This window comes from Amaranthus tricolor, chromosome 2 (assembly GCF_026212465.1).
Source record: "Amaranthus tricolor cultivar Red isolate AtriRed21 chromosome 2, ASM2621246v1, whole genome shotgun sequence".
Taxonomy (NCBI): domain Eukaryota; kingdom Viridiplantae; phylum Streptophyta; class Magnoliopsida; order Caryophyllales; family Amaranthaceae; genus Amaranthus; species Amaranthus tricolor.
This window is the reverse complement of record NC_080048.1, coordinates 36521038-36535073: the sequence shown is the minus strand read 5'-3', so window position 1 is coordinate 36535073 and position 14036 is coordinate 36521038. Positions and strand designations below refer to the sequence as shown.

At 34.9% G+C, this 14036-nt stretch overlaps 2 long non-coding RNA genes, 6 other non-coding genes and 1 pseudogene across 12 annotated transcripts; 7 read left to right on the top strand and 2 right to left on the bottom strand.

Moving 5' to 3' along the window:
• Positions 1-7: 7 nt before the first annotated feature.
• Positions 8-1644, top strand: LOC130806278 (uncharacterized). The gene is made up of 2 exons (XR_009040294.1): positions 8-977; positions 1063-1644. It is a non-coding gene; the product is annotated as an uncharacterized LOC130806278 (long non-coding RNA).
• LOC130807175 (U2 spliceosomal RNA) lies at positions 37-141 on the top strand (annotated as a pseudogene).
• On the top strand, positions 1542-1644 carry LOC130807088 (U6 spliceosomal RNA). Its single transcript, XR_009040461.1, has one exon. It is a non-coding gene; the product is annotated as a U6 spliceosomal RNA (small nuclear RNA).
• A 3648-nt stretch (positions 1645-5292) lies between these two features.
• Positions 5293-13813, top strand: LOC130806276 (uncharacterized). Of its 5 annotated transcripts, none has more exons than XR_009040289.1 (6): positions 5293-5462; positions 7030-7180; positions 7558-7787; positions 9343-9517; positions 10351-10501; positions 11151-13813. It is a non-coding gene; the product is annotated as an uncharacterized LOC130806276 (long non-coding RNA). The 5 variants fall into 5 exon arrangements; XR_009040290.1 differs by having other exon boundaries at positions 5299-5462; positions 6869-7180; XR_009040292.1 differs by having other exon boundaries at positions 5299-5462; positions 6843-7180.
• On the bottom strand, positions 7026-7188 carry LOC130807151 (U1 spliceosomal RNA). The gene has a single exon (XR_009040519.1). It is a non-coding gene; the product is annotated as a U1 spliceosomal RNA (small nuclear RNA).
• LOC130807171 (U2 spliceosomal RNA) lies at positions 8671-8867 on the top strand. Its single transcript, XR_009040538.1, has one exon. It is a non-coding gene; the product is annotated as a U2 spliceosomal RNA (small nuclear RNA).
• On the bottom strand, positions 10347-10509 carry LOC130807140 (U1 spliceosomal RNA). The gene has a single exon (XR_009040510.1). It is a non-coding gene; the product is annotated as a U1 spliceosomal RNA (small nuclear RNA).
• On the top strand, positions 12121-12317 carry LOC130807161 (U2 spliceosomal RNA). The gene has a single exon (XR_009040528.1). It is a non-coding gene; the product is annotated as a U2 spliceosomal RNA (small nuclear RNA).
• On the top strand, positions 13711-13813 carry LOC130807087 (U6 spliceosomal RNA). The gene has a single exon (XR_009040460.1). It is a non-coding gene; the product is annotated as a U6 spliceosomal RNA (small nuclear RNA).
• Positions 13814-14036: the final 223 nt, after the last annotated feature.

The window sequence follows — 14036 nt, the reverse complement described above, 5'->3', positions numbered from 1 at the left end:
TCAGTTTAATATCTGATACGTGGGTCATTGACCCACAATGATATTAAATTTATTTTTTAAGGGGGAAGGTCCACCACAGTAGCTTGCTATTGGGGCCTTCAGGTGTCGCCCATGTGTTGCACTACTGCAAGGGCCTGGCACGCCCCTCCGAACTATTCTAAATATTTAATTTTAACATCAGATTGGAATCTTTAACATCACTATTATTGCTTTATATTGGGGCCTCTAGGTGTTGCATATGTCCTTGCACTGTGCAAGGGCGCCCCATACAAATCATTCATTAAATTACCTGGTTCATGACTGACACATATCTGTTGAATCATTTAGTGAGATATATTTAAAAATTGGTATGCTTATTGGCCTAAGCTGTAATGTAGCTTCATAATAAGGTGCTTGTCATGTGCAATGATAAACAGATCTTTAAAATTGGTATGCTTATTGAACTGCACATAATCTCTTGTCATGTAGCTTCATAATAAGCTGTAGTGTAGCTTTGTAATAAGGTGCTTGAAATAATAACTGTCATTAGTAGAAATTTCTGGTTCTATACTCTTCAAATTGGTAATGTTAGGGACACATACTTGTTGTACAAGTAATGACCAATATGTGTTGGTCAGTGTCGTGGAAGTAAATTATGAGTTTTACTTTGGATTGAAACCACCAAAGGGATTTTAGGAATGGACGAAGCTCGTCATCTTTATAACTCACTTGCCTTTGATACATTGTGGACACTCATGATATCTTAAGGTAGTGCATGTGTATACATTTCTTACAACTGTGAAGTTGAACGAGAAACCAGAAGGCGATGAGGACGTGATTGAATCAGAATGCTATGTGACCCCGTCTTTTGGGAAGAAGGGCTTTGATTCTGTGAATCAAGCAGATTGTTAATCTACAATCTTTCTTGATGTTGCGTCTATGTTGTTGACTAGTTGCTTGTATATGTGACCCTTTGCAGAGAGGAGATGCAAAAAAAGGTTGGTTCTTGTTTATGTTCTTGATCGTAAGTTGTAGATAGACTCCAACCAATATTTGAGAGTTTTACTTAATTATTGTAAACAGCTCCAACAGTTGAACAATACCTGATCTTGGTTGCTTCAGATGCTGAATATATTTTAAAAAGCAAGAGTTTTGGATACTGGAGAGGCGAGTATTTCTGCCAATTTTCCCTTCATACATAATCAATCGCATATCATGTTTTACGTCTGCATTGTGAGAATAGCATAAATATTAGTATGTGAAAATCACAGAATAGTCTGTTGTCACATCATCATTTGGAATTCTGTTTGAGAAGTTAAGAGTGAAGCAAGGAGAGCTAGACAAGATTTGACTTTTGTATCCTGAGATTACTTGGGAGTAGTTACAAATACTACCGTCTGAAGATACAGATATAGATATAGAATAACTATATGATATCTGCTTGTTTGGAGCAGTAAAAAATAAGCAGTACTTTGTTAACAACTAATGAGCTACTTTGTCCCACATCGATAGCTTAAGAATAAATTTCCGTTTTTATATTGTTCAAAGGTTAGAAAATGCTTGTCTCTTCGGAGACATCTGATAAAATTGGAACGATACAGAGAAGATTAGCATGGCCCCTGCGCAAGGATGACACGCACAAATCGAGAAATGGTCCAAATTTTTTTAACGAATTCACCTCTAAATTCTACTGCCTTTGCACCTTCCTATTCCATATTCTGTTTTTTTATTTTTCCTTTTGCAGATTTGATTCAAATTCATTCGCAAGTTGAAATACTCCATTAACGTTCTGCAATATTCCACGATTTAAAGCGTCCTTTTTGTCTTCTTCTGGTAAGGTTTTTCTATCCAATAGTTTTATAGAGCAAGTTTTCCAATAACCAAAAAAGTGACTACGATAGAAATTCCATGCCACTTCTGTAATGAGGCCCAATGCGCACAACCTTAGCTACTCTTGTGAGAGACCATCTCTGTAAGAGACGATCTCAAAATAAGAAGCCCACTTCTCTAATGCGTCTCTCAGAAAGGCCGTCTCTCACAATAGAATGGTAAATGATACTCCTAGTATCCCGCATAAGATAGGGTTCGGATGGGGTTTTTTTTTCCTGAAAAATGCAGATAAATCATACCCGGTCCCCCGAGAAGGGAGTAAAGAGATGCGTGGAGTCAATAAATCCTCCAACTGATACCTGCGCCCAGTAGGGGTCGAATTTCAAACCTTTCGCTCCACATGCAGATGCTCTATCCATTGAGCCACAAACGCTTTTGGTATCACAACTTATGGATTGAGTATCACTTACCTAGACTTGTTCGTAGGGTGTAAAGATGATGAAAAATGAGAAATTGTGCGATGAGTTAATGACCAAGTTGCGACATGAGTTTTTGAGAATTACTAACATTGCCAATCTGATCAATGAGGTGATTGTCCTTGATTGTGTATGAAGTAACTTTTGATGCTACAAGGTCCAAGTTGTACATCTTTTCCTGCTAATCCAAAAGAGCTTTCAAGTATCCTTTTATTTTCTCGTTTCTCAATCTATCTTAGTAGTGTAATTTAATTCAAGCAAAAAGAATAAATATTAAAGGCCCATATTTTAGGGTTGAATTCGGTCCGTTAATGGACCCTCGATCCTTCGTGCATCTCTAATCAAAATGTCCCAAGGATCAGTGTCGTTTTTGGCATTTTATGAGCCCTAAGCAAACTGAATGAAATGGTCCCTCTCTATAAAAAGTCGATTCGGAAGTTCAACGGGTGTTTTGGCAAAATAACAGAGACTGATTGAATATATTATAATAATCATGATAAATGTAGCTTAGGCGTGTCATATACTTCTTAATTGATAAAAAATAAATCATAAATTGCTTTAAGTGTACAAGGACATGGCAGATCGTTCTTAATAGATAGTACGCATTACTGTCACATTTCCTTAACTGAAAACAAGAATTAATTTCTAACAATGCAAAAGTAATCACAAAATCTCTCTTATTTAGCCAACTTACCAACTGATTCTTTAAATCACCTAGTGTTGTGAATGGGCTATGATATTTAGCGAAGAACAATCACAAGCAAATACAAAGAAACCAACTGAAAACAGAGCAATAACAACAATGAACACAACCAAAAGTTTAAGTTGATGGTTGAGGCCCCGGAATATATTATATACTTTAACACTAGAGAGTACAGAGAGAGTAGAGTGCTCTAAGTTCTAGTACAATTAGAAAACTCTTTCAAATTCGAATTTGAACAAGACAGCTAGGGAAGCTTTACTACTCTAAAAATCAGCATTTTCCATTCTCACTATATCTTATTGTAGCAAAATCAAAAAGACAAATTTGTGGTTAAAGTTTCATTACAATGGGAATGATATAGAACTTTTAATGAAGTTTTACACTATAAATCATTCCCATTATGCCATTCAAAACCACTAATCAAACGGGTCGTTACAACTATTTTTGAGGTTTTTTTTGGGAATGAATGAACATTTGACATGCATGATGCATTGGTGAACTACGGTTCCACAAATGATATGCAGCTGGTGTATAAAAAAAATTTCATACAAAAAGTAATTAAATGAATGAAAATTAGTACTCTTAATAATGCTCTTTTTGTTTGAAAGAAATATCACAAGTACAAATGGAGTGAAAATCAATAAAAGTGGTAAAATTGTATATATTTTATGAGATTGAGAGAAATATGTAAGTGCGACTAAAGTTAAATTAAATATATGGACGAGAATAAAAAAAAAATTAAATCATAACAAAAAATAAAAATGTGATAAATTTAATAGGTTAGACTAAACTATGATATGAGGCTAATTGAAGAGTACTTTACGACCCATATAGTTTGGTATTAAAAGGTGCTAATGAAAATGACTTGTAGTTTAAATTTTCATCAAATATTTCATGTCATTGCAGTAGACCTTTGATCATAAGTATTTTTTGAACAAATTATCATTACCACTAAATGATAATGCATTAGAATGATTATTGTAAATAAACTGTGTTGATTGAAAGAGAACAAACATACTTACTGAAATTGTCAAAAAAAGAAAATTCTATTAAAATAATACTAATTTTTCATTATCATTCCCACCTAATAATGATCACCAAAAACACGCTTAGTACACTTCGCAAATTGTGAACTAGTATGTGGTAAATCATTATTATATAAACCGTCCTTTTAAATAATAATAATGCATTGAAATAAATTTTGTGCAAAAATATGATAATTGAAAAAAAAAAGTTATGAAAATGGTAAAAAGCGTTTTTTATTTAGCATCAATAACCACACCCAAACGAGATTCTGAGATTTAGTATATATTGAATTGTAAATAATATTTTGCATACATTGAATTGTTAAACATGTTCCATTATTACGCATCAATGACCACATCATAAGAGGCGAACTAGGCCAACACATTTAGATAGAGTAGACGAGGAGTGAAAAGTTATTATGAACATTTTGTACATATTGAATTGTAAATAATATTTTGCATTCATTGAATTGTTATATATATTCCATTATTATATATATATTTTGTATGCATTGAATTGTTATATATATTCCATATTTTATATATATATGGAGAGAGTTATAGTATATTTAATTATGGAAAACACAATGGAAGATTCATTCAAAGAAAAAAAAAGTAAAATGGATTTCAATTGGCCAGCTGTTAACAGCGAGCAGTTACTTAAGCTAAGTCAAAGAAAATCAGCTTAGTAATCGCCAGTTGAGCGGACGATTAATGAGTTGATTTCCTTTGACTCAACTTAAGTAATCGTCCGCTGTTAGTAACTGTGAAGAACCTCTGACCCTTATCATTGGGCTAGAGGCGCTTATTTTTGAGATGTAAGTTTAGCCAAAACTTATTTATGAATTTATTTTGGAAAAAATGCTTATTTACTTTAAATTTTCTTTGGTCGTTGGTATTAAAATGTGATAATGTGAATGACCGGTAGTTTAAACAATAAAGTTCCCTTAAAAGTAAAATGTGATTCTCATGATAATAACACTTTGATGATAAAATTGAAAATTTTTTTTTCACAAACTTTCATTATCACTTACTATTTATTTTTTAATGATAATACATAAAAATATATTATTGTTCGAAGAAAATGTGATACTTAAAATAAAACATACCTAACCATTGAATTATTTTAAAAAATTTCTATTAGTTATATTAATTTGCAAGCCGATAGGTGGTAAATGAAATTATTGTAGGAAAATCACGAATAAATTAAATTATTCTGGGTAATATTTCGTTAGTTATATTAATTTGCAAGCCGGTAGGCGGTAAATTATTCCCACCAAAAAAATCCCTGCCGTTTGGAGTGCTCTGCCTCTGCCTCATGCAAAAAGCAGGTCATCCTCAAAACTCCAAAAGTAAAATACCCATTCGAAAAATTGAAATTCCAAAATCTTTCTAACTTCAAAGAAATTTCATCAAATGGTGAAAGCATGAATATCCAAATCTTGCTAGGTAAGCCACCGCATTTAATCCCCTATTATTTCGCTTTTTTTTTTTTTTTTTTTTTTTTTTTTTTTTTTTTTAAATTTACTGGGTTAAAACTTGAAAAGAATTCAATTTTGTTGTTTTCTGGGTTGACGTCTGTCTTAGTAAGATCATTTTACTGCTGCATGTTGGTTGTGCTTATTGTTTATGATTGTGCTTATTGTTTAATGGCATCATTGTTTCATATGTAGTAGTATTTTTTTGTTCATCATTGTTTTACCTTTTTTCTTTGTTTTTTAATATTTAATCATTGTTTTACTTATTTCGAGAAACAATTTCTGGTTTTCTTTAGGATTTAAGACGCATCATCGTCGTTGAGGCTAGGATTTTCGGTGGGTACTGGGTTTGAGGGCTTTTCTGATAGTCGATCATCCCGCTCTACATCCGGTCGTTTGTGTAAGATTTTCTAGGAGTATGAGAATAAGTTTGGTGGGTATGAATATGAAAGTTTTGATCACTACGAGTAGTGGGTAGGCCATAAATGATGGGTTCGAGGGTTTAAATTTCTCATATCCGCCTACCCCACTCCATATCCGTCTAAGATTTGTCCGGACGGCTTAAATTAACGCTTAGAATTAGAAACGCAGTGAATCGATTTGTTAAAAATGGAGAACGAACATTTAAACCCTAAGTTTTGAAAAACTAAATAAAAATACGAAATTTCATCAATGAAGTCTAAGATATGAAAATTTGTACCCTGAAAATGGAAAATCTGTAACTTCGCAAGAATGAAAGCTAGAAATAAAAACGGGTCGGGTCGGATTGGGCTGGGTTTTAAAGCCCAGTCCATTTTCAACCCATTTTCATTTTACAAGGCCCAATGCAACCCAGGTCCATCTTTGTTTGAACCCGATCCGGCCCTTATCAAGCCCTTTGAACACCTCTTATTTGGACCTTGGCGTCATTGTATATGTATTCCATGAGTTAGTGAGTTCATTCTTTCAAACTAGTCGAGTCGTTTTTAGATTGGGTTGAATGCCCAACTTGTGTTGATTGAAGTAGAAGATCCTCACTTTTGGAAATATGACTTTAATTTTGTGTTGGATTTTTGTATTGTAAGCTGGCACAAGCTCTTCGAAATTTCCTCATCGCGACTTGTCTACTAGCTTGAGATTCATTTTGAAAGATTAAATGCCCCTCTACAGAAAGATGCACAAAATGGTGTATCTTTAACCTTCGCAATATTCGTGTTATTGTTGGCTAAAGAATCCACTCTATCTCATTTACGTGTATGATTGCGTGTTATAGACACCAAGCTATATTTGATTGTTGTGCTTCATCTTGAACTGATAATGTCGTGTGCGGAGTCTACTAATTATCTGATCCAATATTGAATATGATTTAAAGTCGAGTTGTTTCTTGGGTCACTTTAGGGATAGTTGCTGCTTTGATGCCATATGTTGGTGGAGAAAGTGGTTAACTTTGATACAGAAGATCCTCATCCCAGAAATAGCTTAATTTTGTGTGAGAACTTGGATGCTTTTCTTCTAAAATATCATAGACCCCCTAAAAATTTCAAGTATTGTTTGGACAGAGGCCGCGCGTACGCAGGCCCCCACTATCACAAATTATGACGTAGACTCTCCCATTTGGGGAGATCTTAGGCTGCTGCTCCTCCTTAAAGTGCAATGGAAGTCAACAACCTAGGCCATAAGCCTATTTGATCACTTATAGACCCCATCCAGGTAAGTAAATTGTTAAATAACCAACATTTCTTTTTATTTATGTCATATCACATGAGTACTAGGTTGTTTGATAATGTGGGACAATATCCAACGTGTCAACCCTTTGTATTTAGTGCTGCAGAGTACAGATCATGAAAAGTGATCAAGTTTATTATTATTATTATTATTATTATTATTATTATTATTACTATTACTACTTAGCCTGCATTATTGTCAAGAAATCAACTAAACCAAAAGCTTAAGCTGATGGTTGAGGGCCCACGATATTATATACTCTAACAGTTATTGCTTCACTAATGTTGGATGGGCTACTGCTTTCCCTACAATACGATGCTTCAACTGATATTTGCTTTGAGAAATTCAATGTCCCTTTGCAGAGGGAGATGCACAAAAAAAGGTTCATCCTCGTTTATGTACATGATCATGGGTTGTAGATAGACTCCAAGCAACAACTGAGCGTTGTTCTTCATCTTGAACTGATGTTGTGCGACGTTTCTTCTCAGTACTGTAAACAGCTCCAACAGTTTAAAAGCTGAACAATACCAATTGTTGGATGCTTCAGAGGCTGAATATTTTTTAAAAAGGCAAGAGTTTTGGATACTGGAAGGTGAATATTTCCGCGAATTTTCCCTTCATACATAATCAATCGCATATCATGTTTTATGTCTGCATTTTGCAAGTAGCATAAATATGAGTATGTGAAAATCACAGAATAGTCTGTTTTCACATCATCATTTGGAATTCTGTTTGAGAAGTTAAGAGTGAAGCGAGGAGAGATAGACAAGATTTGACTTTGTATCCTGGGAATGGGACATTGGGCTAAAAAAAATCCAAGTCTTTGTTTGTTTAAAGGGAATGAGATAAAAAAATGAAAAAGACCCCAAGAAAAATGTCTTTGGGGGAGGGTGGTATTTTAGTTGAGACTTTCATTCTTATATCTTTCATCTAATCCCTAACATGACAAACAAGGGATAAGACTTTTATCTTAAAAGTCTCATTTTAAGAGTCTCATATTAAGGTCTCACAAGTCCTATTCCCTTGTGCCAAACACCCCTAGAAGTGCTTGAGATCGCCATCCTTTATTGCCGTCTCTTCTAATGGTAAGAGGCCTGAATGAAATGTGCATTGGCTTTGCGTTAGGTAACCTTTTCCCTACCAACCTCGGCTCTCTATTTTGAATGACATTCCCATCTACTTGTATCCTTCGATGAATTAGCAACAATTTTCATTTTTTAGATATTATCCAACTTGTATAATTGTCTTAGATCGAGTCACAATATTACAAAACTGCTTACACTTCATAAGCTACATCATTGTTATTTCTCTAAAGCTTATGACCCGATTTTAAGCAGATCAAACATTTAATTGGATCAAAAGTCAAACATTACTGTTAGGATTTCATGTGTTTTTCTTATCCCACACTATATGGGAAACAGTGATCCGAGTGCAAGCAAACAAATAAAAAGAGATTTATGAATGCATTGATATTCATACCTTTCTCGGCCTTTTGGCTAAGATCAAGTGTAGTATCTGTTCTTATCAGTTTAATATCTGATACGTGGGTCATTGACCCACAATGATATTAAATTTATTTTTTAAGGGGGAAGGTCCACCGCAGTAGCTTGCTATTGGGGCCTTCAAGTGTCGCCCATGCGTTGCACTATTGCAAGGGCCTGGCATGCCCCTACAAATCATTCATCAAATTTCCTGGCATTTTATTTTGTACGTTTAATAATAATTTGTTTGTTTATTTGCCTAATTTTAAGGACAAGGTGCATGTAATGTGCAATGACACAGACCATCTTTATGTATGTCCATCAATTTGTTAATAGTTGTGGGAGTTGAACTACACATAATCTCTTGGTTTGCTAGAAAAAATAACTATTATTTGTTGTAACTTCTGGTTGTGTACTCATCAAATTGAATACGTTATGGACACATGAATATCAGGCTTGTGTTTTTGCATCTCACAGACTCCAATGAGTTTTTCAATTAATGTTAGTCAATGTCGTCGAAGTGAATACTCTTATGAGTTTTACTTTGGATTGAAACCGTTGAAGGGATTTGAGGAATGCAATCATCTTTGTAACTCACTTGCCTTTGATATATTGTGGTCATGCCTGATATCTTAAGGTTGGTGCATGTGTATACATTTCTTACAGATGTGAAGCTGAACGAGAAACCAGAAGGCGTGTGACATTGAGACCTTCTGAGGAGATCAGGAGAATATTGAGAGAGCAGATGAGTATACTTTATGCTGATACTGTACGTGTAAAAGTGATACCACCATACCAGAAGAAAGGAACCGATTTCTGCAATGTAAAACAGAAACATTAGGTAACAGATCCACCTATTTGACTTCCTTGCCAAGCCTCCAAAAGAAAATACCAAAAAGCGTTTTTATAGCTTGAATTATTGAGAAATATGCCGTCAACATTTATTTTTGTTTGTGGTCCCATTCTTAGTACTTTTCTCCTATTGACAGCTATTTTTCTGTTTTTTCATGGTTGCAAGCTTTTCCCATGTTTTGTAAATATTTGTTTCTGTCCTGATGAAAAAATTGAACTTAATTTGTTGGAAGCTCCTTGAAAATACCTGTACTATGCTCTTCCGATTCTTAAACTTTTGATGTGTCTTTATATGAGAGTACGAGTCTAAATTTGTGATGTATTTAAGAAAAAGGATAAATGCCTAAAATGTTTTGCCAGAGTCATTAACCTTTTAAATGTATTTTAGGATGTGTGTTGTGAAATATCAATTTTAGTTGTGTTAGTTGTGACACAATAATTGATCATTGGTGTGATGTATCATGAGTATTGATGTATTGAGGTGTAAGGAGAAGAAACAGTCTTTGAGGAGGTTAAGAACCATTTTGATTTTTCTCTGCAGCTTTGAAGTATTATACCAACCATTGTGAGGAGGTTAAGAACCATTTTGATTTTGTCTCCAGTAATGTAAGCATATATTTACCAAATAAGTACATTTTTTGCTAACTTAGTTTTGGGTCGAATCGTACATTTGAGCTTTTGGACTGATGCGGATCAAGTCATGGAATAGGGTTGGATTTGAATGACCTTTTTGTGTTGTAAGATCTATGTGCTATAGGTTGTCACTGTACCACCCTATTCCCAACCGTTGATTTCCTAAAATTTCAATTATTGTTTGGACAGAGGCCGCGCGAACGCAGGCCCCCACTACCACAAATTATGACGTAGACTCTCCCATTTGAGGAGATCTTAGGCTGCTGCCCCTCCTTAAAGTGCAATGGAAGTCAACAACCTAGGCCATAAGCCTATTTGATCACTTATAGACCCCGTCCAGGTAAGTAAGTTGTTAAATAACCAACATTTCTTTTTATTTATGTCATATCACATGAGCACTAGGTTGTTTGATAATGTGGGACAATATCCAACGTGTCAACCCTTTGTATTTAGTGTTGCAGATCATGAAAAGTGATAAAGTTTATTACTCCCTGCAATTCAATTTAGTTGTCCCATTTAGTTTGGGCACAAATATTAAGAAAATAAGGGACCACCTAAAATAGTAGACTCGTGTGCAATATTTGGTGTTTTTAATATTAAGAATTGGAGGGGACCACCTAAAATAGTAGACTTATGTGTAATATTGGGTATTTTTAATATTAAGAAAATGAAAGGACCACCTATAAATATAGGTCTTAAAATAGAACCGGGACAAGTAAGGTGAACATACCCAATGAAAAAATAGGACAAGTAAAAAGAATTGGAAGGGAGTATTATTATTATTACTTAGACTGCGTTATTGTCAAGGAACCAGCTCAACCAAAAGTTCAATCTGATGGTTGAAGCCCCATGATATGTTATATATATACTTTAACAGTCATTCCAAGTCTTTGTAAATTACTTCACTAATGTTGGATGGGCTGCTGCTTTCCCTACAATATGATGCTTCAACCGGTATTTGTTTTGAGAAATTCGATGTCCCTTTGCAGAGAGGAGATGCACAAAAAAGGTTGATCCTCGTTTATGTACATGATCATGGGTTGTAGATAGACTCCAAGCAACATTTGAGCGTTGGGCTTCATCTTGAACTGATGTTGTGCGACATTTCTTCTCAGTACTGTAAACAGCTCCAACAGTTTAAAAGCTGAACAATACCAATTCTTGGATGCTTCAGATGCTGAATATTTTTTAAAAAGGCAAGAGTTTTGGATACTGGAGCGGTGAGTATTTCTGCTAATTTTGTTCCTGATCTTGAAATATTGATATTGGATAACATCTTGCCACATAGGGCCAATTTAAACTGTAAACAGCTCCAACAAGGAAATTTCTTGGATGCCTCAAAATCTGAATAGCTTCAGAGAAGTATTTTGTGCAGTCCTGTTTGTGTTTGAAGTGGGGTTAGCTCTTCCATCTCTAATATAGCCTTAAGCAGTAACGGAGTTCCAGAAGTTCTTTTTACATTGTATTATTTCTCGTTTTTCGGGATTACGTACGCTCCTCCGTCCTAGACTTCGTGAAAGGATGATTATTAATGAGGCATGACGTTTTGGATTTAGGCGAGATGCAATAGTTTATCTTTTGAGGTAAAGGAGGTGTTATGAATATAGCATTGCCGGTCCAATCAATGAGGTGATTCCCGTTTCTGACCTAGTCACTCAGAAGCTTCCTTGATTGTGTATGAAGTACCTGTTCATGTTACAAAGCCCAATTTATCAATCTTTATCCTCATATGCGACATAGCGCCTTTTTGTTCTCATTTCTCAACCTTCTTTGTTTCAAGGCTTCCAACTTCTTCTGATGTTTTGATCCTGCCTTATGTTCTCATCCTGAACGAACATGAAGTGTGGAGTCTACTTGCTATTAGGATTTAATGTGTTTTCTTATCCCAAACCATATGTGAAACAGTGATCTGAGTGCAAGCAAACAAATAAAAAGAGATTTATGAATGCTTTGATACTCATACCTTTCTCGGCCTTTTGGCTAAGATCAAGTGTAGTATCTGTTCTTATCAGTTTAATATCTGATACGTGGGTCATTGACCCACAATGATATTAAATTTATTTTTTAAGGGGGAAGGTCCACCACAGTAGCTTGCTATTGGGGCCTTCAGGTGTCGCCCATGTGTTGCACTACTGCAAGGGCCTGGCACGCCCCTCCGAACTATTCTAAATATTTAATTTTAACATCAGATTGGAATCTTTAACATCACTATTATTGCTTTATATTGGGGCCTCTAGGTGTTGCATATGTCCTTGCACTGTGCAAGGGCGCCCCATACAAATCATTCATTAAATTACCTGGTTCATGACTGACACATATCTGTTGAATCATTTAGTGAGATATATTTAAAAATTGGTATGCTTATTGGCCTAAGCTGTAATGTAGCTTCATAATAAGGTGCTTGTCATGTGCAATGATAAACAGATCTTTAAAATTGGTATGCTTATTGAACTGCACATAATCTCTTGTCATGTAGCTTCATAATAAGCTGTAGTGTAGCTTTGTAATAAGGTGCTTGAAATAATAACTGTCATTAGTAGAAATTTCTGGTTCTATACTCTTCAAATTGGTAATGTTAGGGACACATACTTGTTGTACAAGTAATGACCAATATGTGTTGGTCAGTGTCGTGGAAGTAAATTATGAGTTTTACTTTGGATTGAAACCACCAAAGGGATTTTAGGAATGGACGAAGCTCGTCATCTTTATAACTCACTTGCCTTTGATACATTGTGGACACTCATGATATCTTAAGGTAGTGCATGTGTATACATTTCTTACAACTGTGAAGTTGAACGAGAAACCAGAAGGCGATGAGGACGTGATTGAATCAGAATGCTATGTGACCCCGTCTTTTGGGAAGAAGGGCTTTGATTCTGTGAATCAAGCAGATTGTTAATCTACAATCTTTCTTGATGTTGCGTCTATGTTGTTGACTAGTTGCTTGTATATGTGACCCTTTGCAGAGAGGAGATGCAAAAAAAGGTTGGTTCTTGTTTATGTTCTTGATCGTAAGTTGTAGATAGACTCCAACCAATATTTGAGAGTTTTACTTAATTATTGTAAACAGCTCCAACAGTTGAACAATACCTGATCTTGGTTGCTTCAGATGCTGAATATATTTTAAAAAGCAAGAGTTTTGGATACTGGAGAGGCGAGTATTTCTGCCAATTTTCCCTTCATACATAATCAATCGCATATCATGTTTTACGTCTGCATTGTGAGAATAGCATAAATATTAGTATGTGAAAATCACAGAATAGTCTGTTGTCACATCATCATTTGGAATTCTGTTTGAGAAGTTAAGAGTGAAGCAAGGAGAGCTAGACAAGATTTGACTTTTGTATCCTGAGATTACTTGGGAGTAGTTACAAATACTACCGTCTGAAGATACAGATATAGATATAGAATAACTATATGATATCTGCTTGTTTGGAGCAGTAAAAAATAAGCAGTACTTTGTTAACAACTAATGAGCTACTTTGTCCCACATCGATAGCTTAAGAATAAATTTCCGTTTTTATATTGTTCAAAGGTTAGAAAATGCTTGTCTCTTCGGAGACATCTGATAAAATTGGAACGATACAGAGAAGATTAGCATGGCCCCTGCGCAAGGATGACACGCACAAATCGAGAAATGGTCCAAATTTTTTTAACGAATTCACCTCTAAATTCTACTGCCTTTGCACCTTCCTATTCCATATTCTGTTTTTTTATTTTTCCTTTTGCAGATTTGATTCAAATTCATTCGCAAGTTGAAATACTCCATTAACGTTCTGCAATATTCCACGATTTAAAGCGTCCTTTTTGTCTTCTTCTGGTAAGGTTTTTCTATCCAATAGTTTTATAGAGCAAGTTTTCCAATAACCAAAAAA